The sequence below is a fragment of the Arachis duranensis genome, chromosome 6 (genome assembly GCF_000817695.3).
Source record: "Arachis duranensis cultivar V14167 chromosome 6, aradu.V14167.gnm2.J7QH, whole genome shotgun sequence".
NCBI classification, from domain to species: domain Eukaryota; kingdom Viridiplantae; phylum Streptophyta; class Magnoliopsida; order Fabales; family Fabaceae; genus Arachis; species Arachis duranensis.
The window spans coordinates 100411100-100426435 of NC_029777.3; the positions used below are offsets into that span (position 1 = coordinate 100411100).

The following is a 15336-nucleotide window of genomic DNA, read 5'->3' on the forward strand; positions in this document are numbered from 1 at the left end:
ACTAAAAAAAGTAGAATAAATCCAAATACCAATACAAAACAATGAAATGTTTCCGAAACCATAACAAAGGTATATTTATGATTATTTGGTATAGTCTAACTCAGTTTTTTTTTTCATAAATAACGGCCTAGCCTAAAAAAACGGCGCTTTTTCAGGATTAAACATAATTTTTATAAAATTTTTAGGAATTTTAGTGCATATAAGCATCTCTGCTGCACAGGTGCTGTGTCATCAAGCTGCTGAGTCAGCAGTTTGACTGCACTAGACACCTCTCCTGATCTAAATAAGCACGTCGTGAAAAGTTGCGTTTTTGAGCCACTTTGAGTCCGAATTTCAAATTTTTTATTTCTGTGGTTAGTCTCTATGTGACGAATCGGTTTCGAATTTCGAGAGAAAAATTATATTAATATAATATTCATATATTATTATTTTATTTAGAATATTATATTATTATTTTTTCTGCTGTGGTTAATGTTGATCTATATTTAGTAATATAATAACTGAGCTATAAATCCGCTGGTAATGGATAATACCGGCATTTTTAGATGAACTTAGCAATGCTAATGTTTCATCATATATCTTTTATTCTCATGATTATCTTGTTATTAGTGCCATTTATACTAGTAAAGCTCATGCTTATCCTTTAGTAATGTAATCTGATTTATCTAGTTTTAGTAATTATCTTTTGAATGATATTTTATTATTAAACTCTTATGAGTCAGCATCTTGTGACACGTGGCTCTCCCAGAGTTATCTACCACATGTTTTCTTTCTTGCTCTACAAGCAAAGGATTTTTAAGAGAAATGTAAGAAACACTTGTATTCTAATAATACATCTAGTTTCAGTAATTATCCTTTCTTGAGATATTTTTACACCAAACTTTAGAATAATTCTTATCCTAACCACACAGCCTCCCATGTATCATCATTAGTATCATTTTTACTTTCTAAACAAGTTAGAATTCGAAATTCTTGAGAGAGAAATGGAAGAACTTCCATAAAAACTTCCATGAACACCTGAGCTTCTTTCTCCGTTCTTTCTCAAACTAAAACCCCTATAAAAAATTTAATCCGACCAAAGTGTTCACCTATTCCTCCTCTTCATTTCTATGTCATTTTTCAAGGAGTAAATCAAGATATGATGGCAGCTCTTCCTCCTTGAAGTTTCAGCCATGGTGAAAACTCAAGTTGATGGTGTTTTCTTCATGTTTTTTCTTTAGATTTCTAGTTCAATCACCATAGGCTCTAAGTAAACGTGATTTCTAACTGCTTTAAGGTGAGAATAACCTTCTTTTCATCATCATGAAGTTTCAGCCTTCATAGTTCATATGGTTCTAAAGTTATTTTTGATGTTAAAATAGGCGTAAAAGTACTTTTGGAAGCTTGTTCTTGGTTCAATTCTTGGCAGCTGTAAAGGAGGTAAGGTTTGATAGATTAATCAATGATTGGCTGTATTCTTGAAGTGTTAAATCAGATCTTGTTGCTTGAGGCTTGATTTTGGGTGTTTGTGTGATGGTTTGATCATGAAATCTTGTTGTTTAATGCTTAAAAATCAAGTTTTTGATGGTTCTGAAATTGTTGTTGTTGCTGCTGGAAAATGTGACTTTTCAGCCATAAAATTCATGATATTTGATGTGTTTTTTATGTGTATTTGATGGCTAAAACGTTGTTCTTTGGTTTGGTCAAAATCAGGTAAAAATCAGTTATCGAAAAGATTGAAAAACTAGTTGAAAATCAAGCTGAAATCTGATGAACTTTTGAAAAAAATATTTTTGGTCTTTGAAGGACAAGAAAAATGTTGATTTTTATGATTTGGGATCAAATTATAATTATTAAAAAGTTTGGAGTTGAAAGTTAATTAAAAAAAAGTTAAGGGGTCAAAGTGCAAATATTAAAAGTTAAAGGATCAAAATATAATTTTCAAAAAGTTCAAAGGTCAAAATGTAATTTTTAAAAGTTGAATAAAATATTATTATTTTAATATTAAAATATTAAAAGTATTATTTTATTAATAATATTATTTTATTAATAATAATAAAATATTGACAAAAAGTCAATTTTCTCGAAAAGTTTTAGGAAAGCAGTTTTGAGTCTAGAATTTCCTAATTCTTTTTATTAAATACCTAAGGAAAGGTATAAGAAAGGGTATAGAAGTATGTAAAGTAATGAAACAAGATTTAGAAGCTTGTAATCATATTAGAAAGAGAGGGAGTTAAAAGCTGAATAGTAGTGTGCTATTGTAATGTTATGATGTATACAGAGAATTATGAAATGAAATCACTGAGATGTTGTGATGCTTGATTTATGATTGTGGAAAGATGATAAAGAAGATAACAAGTGCAGAATCAAAAGTCAAAGAGAAGAGAGGAAAAGAGGATAAAGATAAAGAGTTAAGTCTTATGGCATGTGTTGAGTTAAGAAATTAACTAAATTAATTAATGATGACAAACATTATTTTTGGGCAAAATAAATAATTAGTGTTAAGTGTTAATAAGTATATGTTACTAATTATTTATTTCATATTGCAGGCCAACAAAATCTCAAGCAGCCCAAATGGTATGAAAATGATATAGCAAGGCTGATGGATAAGTAATCAAGCACAGCCCAAGAGAATCAAAGCCAAAGGATCCAATGGGCCAAACGGGTGGCTTAATGAAAACCGGATCCAAGCCCGTATCCATCCCACAAAGCTTCTCATACAAGATTGAAGCTTTCATTCCCTCTCACTTGCTCTCACCACAGCAACGTACACTTCTCTAATCAAGTCAAATCATAGCATCAGAAAAGTAAGAAAGAGAAAGAGAGAAAAAGCTTCATCCATAAGCTAGTGACCAAAGAAGCAAGAGAGAGGGAGAGTGAAGCTTGAAGCACAGAAGCTAAAACAGTAACTCCAAGCTAAATCAAGCTTAAGAAAGGTAATCCATCTCATCTTGCATGCATCAGATCTTCATCCCTTCTTCCCAACTCTCTGCACTATCCAAAAATGGCATTCAAGGAAAAGTTGATCTCTGTTCTTCACTGCTACAAATCAACGGTCACAATAGATTCTTGGGGACCAAGTTGCATCTCTATGGTCCAGATTTGGTTGACCATTGGAAGGCAATTTCGGTTACTCCTTCTTGGCTTTCGGACAAGTTGGAGAAGTCAGAAGCAAAGTTCCCATTGTGAGGATTAATGGGAAAAAGTGAGACAGTGGGTTGGTGAAGCTCAAGGCTCAAGGTGTTGACCTTGGAAGCAGAACCAAGCAACATGCAAGGAGATAAAAGAAGCTTGCTGCTGATTCAGAAAGGGAGGAGAGATAACCAGTGAACTTGAGGTGTTTGTTCTGAGAAAGCTCTTTGAAGAAGTTCAACTAACTGGACAGTGTAACCTAATCAAAGGTGCATTCCGCCAGTATGAAGAACTGAATCAGAGGCTTGCTAATCTGGTTTTTCACATAGCATAGAGGCTGTTGATGTAGTCAATCTCCTTCATGTTTTACTGCTTGTAATGTATTTTTCTAAGCTTATCTTTCCCTGTTAGGTATCCCTTTCTTAGTTGGGTTAGCACTAAGAGTGAATAGTTAGGAGTTAGCATAGCCAATGTCAAGTTAGGATAGAACTTGAGTGTGAAATTGGTGTATGTAATTCTGTTAACTATAGTGAAATTCCTCCATAATTGTGGAGGAGACTGGATGTAGGTTGCATAGCACAAGGCAACCGAACCAAGATATATGATGGTGTTCTCTTTTCTCTTCTCTGCTAAGTTCTATTTTCTGATATTCATGAGACAAAAATAAATTGTCTCATAAATTTCCGCTGCTGAGTTCAAACAGAATCAGAATTGTAATTTTGTTTAAAAAGGTTCAAAACAGCAACTCAATCTTGTTCAAAAAGCTTCATAACAGCAACTTAAAAAGGAAGGCATAGATTCAACCCTCCTTCTCTAAGCCTACCACAACCTTCAATTGGTATCAGGAGCTGAGGTCTCAAGAATCAAGCTTAACCGCTTGGAGCAAAGATCCAATGGCGAACAACTTGGGCACAACCACAGTTGCCTACACCCTCACTGAAGGTCAGTCAAACAACCGACCACCTTTCTTCAACGGGAAGAATTATTCCTACTGGAAAGAAAGGATAAGGATCTTCATCCAATCCATTAACTACAACCTATGGAAGATCGTTGTGAGCGGTCCAAAGATCCGAACAAAAACAAGTGCTGATGGAGTGGTGACTCCAAAAGAAGAAGCTGAATGGAATGAAGATGATAAGAAGAAGATAGAGCTGAACGCTAAAGCAATCAACCTTCTTCATTGTGCTATCAGCTTTGAAGAATACCGGAAGGTGTCTAGATGCAAGACAGCCAAAGAAATCTGGGAAAAACTCTAGGTTACACACAAAGGTACTAAACAAGTCAAAGAAACGAGGATTGATATGCTGCGAAAAGAGTACGAGATGTTTAACATGAAGGATGGAGAAAGCATTGATGAAGCATTTGAGAGATTCTCAATCATAATCAACAACCTTGATGCTATGGGTACAAACTATGCAGAACAAACCTTAGTGAGAAAACTCCTTAGAAGCCTAACAAAAGAGTGGGAAAACACTGCCCCTGTCCTAACCGAGAGTAACAACAACTGCCACTGTCCTAACCGAGAGTAACAATATAAGTCCCATAACCTATGATGAGCTGAGAGGAAAACTCCTTGCCTATGAAGCCACACACACAAACACAGACTCAAAGAAAAAGGGAATAGCTCTCAAGTCACAAATAGAACCGAAAGAGAGTGAGTCTAGTGATGGTATTTCAGATGACGAGCTTTTGTTTTTTGCTAGGAAATTTAGAAGGATGATGAAAAAGCAAGGGCAAATACAAAGGTTCAAGTTCAAAGGAGCAAAAGACAGACTTGAGCAAGGTGACGTGTCATCATTGCAAGGAAACTGGACACTTCAAGTCAAACTGTCCAAAGCTCAAAAAGGAGGACAAAGGAAAGAAGGAAAGGAAGAGAGTACTCATGGCAGCTTGGGAGGATCTTGAAAATGACTCAAATGAGGAAGAGGAATCTGAAGGAGATGACAAGGACTGTTTCATGGCTGGAAACAACAATCTTGATGAGGTAAACTATTATGATTTGACCATTGAGGACTTGCATGCTATTATTGATGATCTTACCTTAAACACCTCAAAACTGCTTGACAAATACAATGAATGCAGATCTGAAAGAGATGTGTTAAGAGCTGAAAATGATTTTTTAAAAGAAAAAGTGAAGGAAACTGAATGTGCTTTAGACATCATTGAAGAAAACAGATTTCTAAAATCTGAACTTGAAAAATTAAAAGGAAAGCACATTGTGGATCCCTCACATGAGTTAATTGCTAAAATGAAAGATTAAATGACAAAATTAAAAGGCTGAATGGTGACTTAGCAAAATTTGCTCAAGGTTCTAGTAACTTGGACAAATTACTTGCAAGTCAAAAACCATTGTTTGAAAAATCTGGTTTAGGCTACATAGCCAAGGAAGAAGCAGTTTCTAATATTTCCTCTATAAAGTTTGTGGCTTCTTCATCAAATACCAAAACTATACCAAACAATGTCGGTGTTGAAAATGCTCCAACATTTAAAAAATTTGATGAAGTATACACAAGTGAAACTGAGCATTAAAAAAAAACTGAACCGAGTTCAAACCGGCCAGGTTTGGGTTACATTTCGAAAAATGAGGATGCTTTCAAGAAACCACCATTTTACAACAAAACCTCATTTTCGAAAGGTAAAAATATTCAAAAAAATTCTGGTGAAAACATTTTTGCAAAGAAAAATAATTATAACAAAAATCAGTTTGTCAAAAGAAATGCTTCTCCTCCAAAAACCAGAAAATTCCAACCATTTAATCATTTCAAGCAATATAACTCATCTAAATTTCAGCGGCACACATCAGAAAATCATTGTGTTAATTGTAAGAAATTTGGTCACTCATATGCACAATGCTTCATTGAAAAGAGAGTTGTAGGAAACAAAGTTTACAATGTTGTTTGTGATTTCAATGCACTTAGGCAACCAAGATGGATTAACTTCAAAGGATCCAAATTAGTTTGGATACCTAAGGCTACTTGAAACTATTCATGCAGATTTGCCTAGCATCCAAGAACAAAAAGGACATGTGGTACATGGATAGTGAATGTTCAAGGCACATGACTGGAAGGTCAACCTACTTCATCAAACTAAATAATTATGATGGAGGTTTTGTGACCTTTGGAGATGATGGTAAAGGTAAAATCATTGCTATTGGAAAAGTAGGTAATGAGCAATCTACTTTCATTGATGATGTACTTTTGGTTTGTGGTTTAAAGCATAATCTTTTTAGCATAAGTCAATTGTGTGATTTAGGATATTTAGTTGTTTTCAAAAGGCTTGAATGCTGTGTTGTAAATGAAAAGACAAATGAAGTGATGTTTGTTGCCAAACGTTTCAATAATATGTATGGACTTACTCTTAATGAACTAAAAGATCAAAATGTAGCTTGTCTCCACTCTAGAGAATCTGAAAAGTGGTTATGGCACAAGAGATTAGGCCATGCAAGTATGTTTCAAATAAACAAACTTGTAAAGAAAGAATTAGTAAGAGATCTCCCTTTGATAAAGCTTGACAAAGACATCACTTGTGATGCTTGCCAAATGGGAAAACAAACAAAAAGTTCTTTTAAACCAAAGGAAGACATCTCTACTAAAAGACCACTTGAGTTGCTACACATTGATTTATTTGGTCCAACAAGAACTCAAAGCCTAGGTGGTAAACATTATGGTTTAGTAATTGTGGATGACTATACTAGGTTTGGTTGGGTTTTATTTCTTGCACACAAAAATGAAGCCTTTTCAGCCTTTGAACCTTTTTGCAAGAAAATTCAAAATGAAAAGGATTTAAAAATCTCTTCTATAAGAAGCGATCATGGAACTGAATTTGAAAATAATTTGTTTGAATCCTTTTGTGAGGAATTTGAAATATCTCACAACTTCTCTTGTCCAAGAACACCACAACAAAATGGTGTTGTGGAAAGAAGAAATAGAAGCATACAAGAGATGACAAGAGCTATGCTTTGTGAGAGTAATGTTCCAAAATTCCTTTGGGCTGAAGCGGTCAACACAGCTTGCTACATTTTAAACAGAACAATCATAAGAAAATTTTTGAAGAAAACTCCTTATGAACTTTGGAAAGGCTACCCACCAAACTTAGATTACTTGCACATCTTTGGATGCAAATGTTTCGTTTTAAATAACAAAGAAAATTTGGAAAAATTTGATCCAAAGGCTTATGAGTGTTTGTTTGTAGGATATTCCACTACTAGTAAAGCATATAGGGTTTATCATTAAGATGCCAGAATTATTGAAGAGTCCATACATGTTGCATTTTGTGATACTAACTTGGTGCAAAGCATTTTGGAAGATTATGATGCAGGAAATCAAGCTCAAAAGGAGAATGAAACTGCTTAAAATCATGGAAGAGAAAATTTTGGACAAGCTGAACCAGAACCAGCAAATGCTGAAAATTCAAGAGACAATTCCATTTTGTCTCATGAATCTGAAGGAAATCCTGCAGCCAGCAGCATCCAAAATCCCTTGGTGACTGAATCTGTCTCCAAGTCCACCAGACCTCGTGAATGGAGATTCCTGAAGAATTATCCTGAGGAATTTGTCATTGGGGACATATCTCATGGAGTGCAAATAAGGTCTTCCACTAAAAGGACAAATGAAGGATCAAACATTGTCCTTCTTTCACAAATAGAGTCTCAAAACGTCAAAGAAGCACTAAGTGACCCTTCTTGGGTTAAAGCTATGGAGGATGAGCTCCTTGAGTTTGAAAAGAACCAAGTATGGACTTTGGTTCCAAGGCCAAGTGAAAAGAAAGTGACCGGCACCAAGTGGATTTTTCGGAACAAGTTGGGAGAAGATGGTAGCATTGCAAGAAACAAGGCAAGGCTAGTGGCTCAAGGATATGACCAAGAAGAAGGAATAGACTTTGATGAATCCTTTGCCCCTGTTGCCTGAATGGAAGCCATAAGACTTCTCTTAGCTTATGCTGCATTTTGTGGTTTTAAATTATACCAAATGGATGTGAAATGTGCATTTTTGAATGGAGTGATAGATAGAGAAGTGTATGTGGAGCAGCCTCCTGATTTTGAAAATAAAGAGCATTTTGATCATGTTTTCAAACTATCTAAAGCTCTCTATGGTTTAAGACAAGCTCCTAGAGCTTAGTATGAGAGACTTAGCTCTTTTCTTTTGAAAAATGGTTTTCAAAGAGGCACCACAGACACAACTTTATTCATCAAGAACTCTAATGATTCTTTTATTCTAGTCCAAATATATGTTGATGATATTATTTTTGGATCAACAAATGAATCCCTTTGTTCTGAATTTGGAAAACTCATGACAAGTGAATTTGACATGAGTATGATGGGTGAACTTAATTTCTTCCTTGGGCTGCAAATTAAACAAACTGAAAAAGGTATTTTTATTCATCAAGAGAAGTATGCCAAGGAATTACTTAAGAAATTTGGTATGGAAAATGCCAAACCCATGGGAACTCCCATGCATCCTAATTCTAAATTAGATAAGGGAGAGACTGAGAAAGATGTTGATGAGACTAGGTATAGAGGAATGATTGGCTCTCTTATGTACTTAACTTCCTCTAGACCCGATATTGTGCAAAGTGTTGGATTGTGCTCTAGGTTCCAATCCAAACCAAAAGAGCCACATCTTTCTGCAGTTAAAAGGATCATTAGATACGTTCATGGCACATCTAATTTTGGTCTTTGGTATCCTAAGATTGATGATTTTTCTGTAGTTGGGTATTGTGATGCAGATTTTGCTGGTGATAGAGTTGATAGAAGGAGCACTTCTGGTTTATGTTGCTTCCTTGGGAAGTCCTTGAATGTATGGTCAAGTAAGAAGCAACCAACAGTGGCCCTTTCCACTGCAGAGGCTGAGTATATAGCTGCTTCCTCTTGTTGTTCTCAGCTCTTATGGTTAAAAACACAGCTTGCTGATTACAAATTAAATGCTGAAAATATTCCCCTGCTGTGTGATAATATGAGTGCCATTAATATTTCTAAAAATCCAGTTTTGCACTCTAGGACTAAACATATTGAAGTGAAATTTCACTCAATAAGAGAACATGTCCAAAAGGGGGATATTAGTATTCAATTCGTTAAATCAGAGGAGCAATTAGCAGATATTTTTACTAAACCATTAGCTGAGGATAGATTCTGCTTGCTTAGGACTTGTCTAGGAATTTTGAGTTATGACTCCTTGTTTAAAAAGTGCTGATGTTTTTGCTGGAGCTTTTTGTCTCATAAACAGGTATGAGACAATTCTGGGCAGATGATGAATGTTTCCTTCTAGTCAGCGTGTTCTGGGCTTATTGCTAGTGAAAAATCATTCTGGGCCAACCTCAATTCAGATCTGGGTAGTCCTATGTGTCTCATTTGTTCAAACCACATCTGGGCCCAATATGAATGTTACATTCTTATGTTTAAGTGTGTGTTTAAGTTTTCTTAAAATTTTTTGTTTAATGGCCCAAAAAGTTTCTTTTTGGCTAACTTAATTTTTGACTTTGGTCCAAAAAGTGTTTCAATTTAATTCTGATTGCGTTTCAAAATTTAAAATTAATTTCCTGTTTTAATTTAAAAATCAAATAAAATCTTTTCCTTTATGATGTCATGTCTTTTCAAGTCTTGTCAAATGGTGATGCAGTTGCATGGTTTTGGAAATTTGCTTTTGGGTACAGTTACCAACATAACTCTCCTCCCTCCATAACTCCTCCTCTATCCCTTCGGTTCTCACCACTACCCCTAACACTCTCTTTCTTCCTAAAACATAACCACAAAATGAGGAAGAAAACCATTGCTCATAAACCTCCTCGTGAAAAGCTGTATAAACTTCCATCCAAACCTTCCACTCGCTCACAAGACAAAACCTTCACTCCATCTCCTTCTCCTCCTACCTCTCCTCCTCGCTGTGACCCCATGGCTCGGACCAAGAACACTTCAAGGTTCCCTGCCTCTGCCAAGCCAACGCCACCACCGAAAGTCACACCATCCAAGCCAGGTTCATCGAAACCGAGTTCATCCAAAGGAAAGCGACCTGCAGCACCAGAACCTCCACCTGAGTCCACACAACCAAAATCTAGGTCTGTTCCATCACGTTCTCAAAGAGGTAAAGCTCGAGTTCCTCTCTCATCTGTTAGAGAACCAGAAGTTGATCCTTTTGCTCACAAATCACAATATATGACATCTCACTCAGACTTTAACCCCATCGTTTCAAATCTGCCATGAACCACGATTTCTATGAGGGAGTTATTAAGTATCGTACTCTATGTCCATCTTTTCTGGCTGATTTACCTGATTTGAAAAAGAAAGGTTTTCCTTTTGTTGAAAACTTGGAATTTTTAGACTGGAATCACCTTTTTGACATCAAAAAACCTGTATATCCTCAGTTGTTCAAAATTTAAAATTAATTTCCTGTTTTAATTTTAAAAATCAAATAAGATCTTCTCTTTTATGATGTCATGTCTTGTCAAGTCTTTTCAGATGATGATGCAGTTGCATGGTTTTGGAAAATTACTTTTGGGTACGGTTACCAACACTCCCTCTCTTCCCTCCATAACTTCTCCTCAACCCTTCGGTTTCTTCCCTCTCACACCACTATCTCCCTTTCATCAAAAGCATCATTTTAACCAAAATGAGGAAGAAAGTCATTGCAAAAAGGGCTCCTCGTGAGAAGATTTACAAACTACCCACAAAGCCTTCCACTCGCTCTCAAGACCGAACCTTTACCCCTTCTCCTTCTCCTCCTACCTCTCCTCCTCGCTGTGACCCCATGGCTCGGACCAAGAACACTTCAAGGTTCCCTGCCTCTGCCAAGCCAACACCACCACCGAAAGTCACACCATCCAAGCCAGGTTCATCGAAACCGAGTTCATCCAAAGGAAAGCGACCTGCAGCACCAGAACCTCCACCTGAGTCCACACAACCAAAATCTAGGTCTGTTCCATCACGTTCTCAAAGAGGTAAAGCTTGAGTTCCTCTCTCATCTGTTAGAGAACCAGACGTTGATCCTTTTGCTCACAAATCACACTATATGACATCTCACTCAGACTTTAACCCCCATCGTTTCAAATCTGCCATGAACCACGATTTTTATGAGGGAGTTATTAAGTATCGTACTCTATGTCCATCTTTTCTGGCTGATTTACCTGATTTGAAAAAGAAAGGTTTTTCTTTTGTTGAAAACTTGGAATTTTTAGACTGGAATCACCTTTTTTACATCAAAAAACCCGTATATCCTCAGTTGGTCAAAGAATTTTATGCGAACATGACTTACCATGAAGGAAGTGTGCATTCTTATGTTAAGGGCAGAGACATTTTTTTAAATAATGAAACTGTCAGTGATGCATTAAAGTATACTGATGTTGGGCCTTGTGCTTACACTTCGGTTAAGTGGGATGAAGGTGTTGGAATTTCTTATCTTGATGCATTGGCTCACATTTGTGAACATGTTTCTTTAATTGATGGCATCACACCCACTCACAAAGCCCTAGGATATGAACGTGCTCAATTACACCGCATTGTCAACCACATTTTGATTCCTCAAAGTGGTTCATATCAAAGGGTTTCTTACACTGACACACTTGTTTTATATGCCCTTATTACAAAAACAGAAATCTCTTTTGCATACTTGATGGCTAGATACATGTTTGATTCTGTTCGAAGTACAAAAGATAAAGCACTTCCTTATGGCATGTTTCTAACTTGCATATTTGAGTATTTTGGTGTTGACTTGACCAATGAGACATATGAAAATAGACATTCATACCTAAAGGGGGTGGTTCAGTGAAACAGAACAAAGGACCCACTAGATCTGAAAGAGTCGTCCTAGATGATGAAGATGAGGACTTTGTCCCTGAGGATTCTCCTGCTCCTTCCACCGAGGGTACTTTCATTTCCACTGGGAAGAAATCCACTCTGCTGAATGTGGTCAAGGATGTTGCTCAAGAATTTGTATCTCAATCAAATCACATGATTGCCATGAGCAAGGAACAAAGGAAGTTAGCTAGCAAGCATGAGAACTTTCTGAAGAAATCAAGGGATAGGGTGGCTGTGCTCATGACCTTCATTGATAACCTTCACAATGATGAAGACATTGCCACTGATGTTGAAGAGGATGCTGCCTCGGAAGGAAATGGTTCTGATGCCTAGGATTTGTCTCATAAAAACTGCTGCTGCTGCTCATTTTTTGTCTCATAAACTCTGTTTATTTTGCTACTGTTTGATCTACTTTTCTTGTCTTGGATGACTGTAATAACTTTGAACACTGATGCACTTTTGGTTATTTAGTTGGTTATTTTGACTGTGCACTAACCTTTCTTGCAGGGTTTATAGTGCTATTTTTGTTGATCTTGCATGTTATCCGCCCTTGATAACAAAAGGGGGAGTAATAGCAATTAAAAGTTGGTTTTTGATTCTGTTGATTGATGCTGATAATTTATTGATGCTGCTAATTCTGTTATGAACTTTGTTTCGGATTAGAACTGAACTTTGTTTTTGCAAATTGTTTTTGATTTACAATATGCTTTGGCTGTCGTCATGATAAGAAATACTGGGCTGAATATGTGTTGCTAGAATCCCTTAGTCAAGTTACATCTTGAATAGCTCCTTTTAAGCTTAATACAAACAGGAACAAAAAGGAAAAAGCATAGATTCAGGGGGAGCTACTGTTGAAAAGGAAAGGGGGAGCAACACATTAGCAAGCAACATCATTCAAAGGGAGTCTCTAAAACCTTACTCAAACTCATTTTCTTTTGATTGTTGCTTAAATCATGTTTGTCATCAAGGGGGAGATTGTTGAGTTAAGAAATTAACTAAATTAATTAGCAAAGCCCATGAGGAAACATGGCTGAAAAATCAAAACGGGCAAAAAGAAGTGATCCAATCCAAGCCCGTGTCCAACAATTCAAGTTTATCCAAGCTTCTCATACAAGATTGAAGTCCTCATTCCCTCTCACTTGCTTTTACCAAAGCAACGTTCCTCTCCTCTCTAATCAAGTCAAATTATGGTATCAGAAAAGTAAGAAAGAGAAAGAGAGAAAAAGGTTCCTCCCTAAGCTAGTAACCAAAGAAGCAAGAGAGAGAGAGTTGAAGCTTGAAGCACAGAAGCTAAAACAGAAATCCCAAGCTAAATCAAGCTTAAGAAAGGTAAATCATATCATCTTGCATGCATCAGATCTTCACCCTTTCTCCCCTACTCTCTGCACTATTCGAAGATGGCTTTGAAGGGAAAGTTGCTCTCTGCCCCATTCTGCTGTGTATCTACGGCCTTAATCAAGACTTGGGGATCAAGTTGGTATTCAAGGGTTCATATTTGGTTTACCATTGGAAAACAAGTTCAGTTACTTCTTCATGGCTTTCGGACAAGTTGGAAAAGTCAGAAGCAAAGATTACTCTTTGATGTTAAAAATGAAAAAGTGAATCTGTGAGTTGGTGAAGCTCAAGGCTCAAGGTGTTGACCTTGGATGAAGAACCAAGGAACGTGCATGAAGATAAAAAGGAGCTTGCTGTTCATTCAGAGGCAAGGAGAGAAAATCAGAGTTTGAAAGTTTTGTTCTGAGAAAGCTCTTTGAAGAAGTTCAACTAACTGGACAGTGTAACCTAATCAAAGGTGCATTCCGCCAGTATGAAGAACTGAATCAGAGGCTTGCTAATCTGGTTTTTCGCATAGCACAGAGGCTGTTGATAAAGTCAATCTCCTTCATGTTTTACTGTTTGTAATGTACTTTTCTAAGCTTATCTTTCTATAATTTCTTGAGAGAAAAGGCATTGTGAGAAAGCTTGAGAAAAAGCCAAGAGTTGAAAAAGGCTGAGGGATACACTTTAGAGAAAAGCCTAGAGTTATTTTCAGATTTCTTTAGGTTGGTTAAGTGTCTTGTATCTTATTCCTGTTTGGTATCCCTTTCTTAGTTGGGTTAGCACTAAGAGTAAATAGTTAGGTGTTAGCATAGCCAATGTCAAGTTAGGTTAGAACTTGAGTGTGAAATTGGTGTTAAGTGTCTTGTATCTTGTACCTGTTTGATATCCCTTTCTTAGTTGGGTTAGCACTAAGGGTGAATAGTTAGGAGTTAGCATAGCCAATGTCAAGTTGGAATAGAACTTGTGAGTGAAATTGGTGTATGTAATTCTGTTAACTATAGTGAAATTCCTCCATAATTGTGGAGGAGACTGGATGTAGGTTGCATAGCACAAGGCAACCGAACCAGGATATATGCTGGTGTTCTCTTTTCTCTTCTCTGCTAAGTTCTGTTTTTTGATATTCATGAGACAAAAATAAATTGTCTCATAAATTTCCGCTGCTGAGTTCAAACAGAATCAGAATTGTAATTTTGTTTAAAAAGGTTCAAAACAGCAACTGAAAAGGAAGGCATAGATTCAACCCCCCTTCTCTAAGCCTACCACAACCTTCAGCATGATATTCTATTGTATGTTCATCTGCTGCTTTTTCGTGGTCCTGTAGGACGAAGTTCACCTACAGAGCATTGTTATTCCTGTAGGCCGAAGTTCACCTACAGTAAATATCAATTGTGTATCTCAAGGTGTTGCTCCTGTAGACCGAAATTCACCTACAGAGAGTTGTGATACCTGTAAGCCAAAGTTCACTTACATGGGCGCCATTTCTGTAAGCCGAAGTTCACTTACAGAGGTGCCATTTCTATAGGCCGAAGTTGACCTATAGAAAGTTGTTGTGTTGTGATTGAACTATTCCTGTAAGCCGAAGTTCATTTACAGGAGTGCTATTTCGTAGGCCGAAGTTCACCTACAGAGATAAAGCCATATCTAGGACTAGTTCCTAGGTAATGTCGGGCTGCAGGGTGTAAACCGACACGTGAGCTCATGGTCTGCATAGGACAGACATGCATCATACTTGGTTGTGCATTTCCTCTGTTATGATTGTTATATGAATGTGTGATTTCTTTGTTTGTATTCTATTTTTTGTGTTTGTGTTTTATTTTCTTGTATTCTTTGTTGTGTTCTGCTTTCTAATTTCTTAGTTTCTTTATTTATTTGTATCTCCTATTTACTGTTTTTCTGTATTCTGCTATTTGCCTGCTAAGCAACCCAGAATTAATGAACTTAACTAATAACCCTAACCTTACTAAGAACTCCCCAGTTCTTACCCTTATCTCTCTCTTTCTTCTTCCTTCAGATGGAAGCATGAGTACCCTTCCGTAGTTCGCTGATGACGTTCCACTTGACTTGAGTTTTGAAGACTTAGAACATACTTTCCCTCGCTTTAGTAGATTAGAGGGACTAGG

The 15336-nt window shown here is 36.7% G+C and overlaps 1 long non-coding RNA gene across 1 annotated transcript; it reads left to right on the forward strand.

The window, feature by feature from the left end:
• The first annotated feature begins 991 nt into the window (after nucleotides 1-991).
• LOC110272828 (uncharacterized) lies at nucleotides 992-15336 on the forward strand. Its single transcript, XR_008010360.1, has 3 exons — nucleotides 992-1194; nucleotides 1362-1419; nucleotides 15228-15336. It is a non-coding gene; the product is annotated as an uncharacterized LOC110272828 (long non-coding RNA).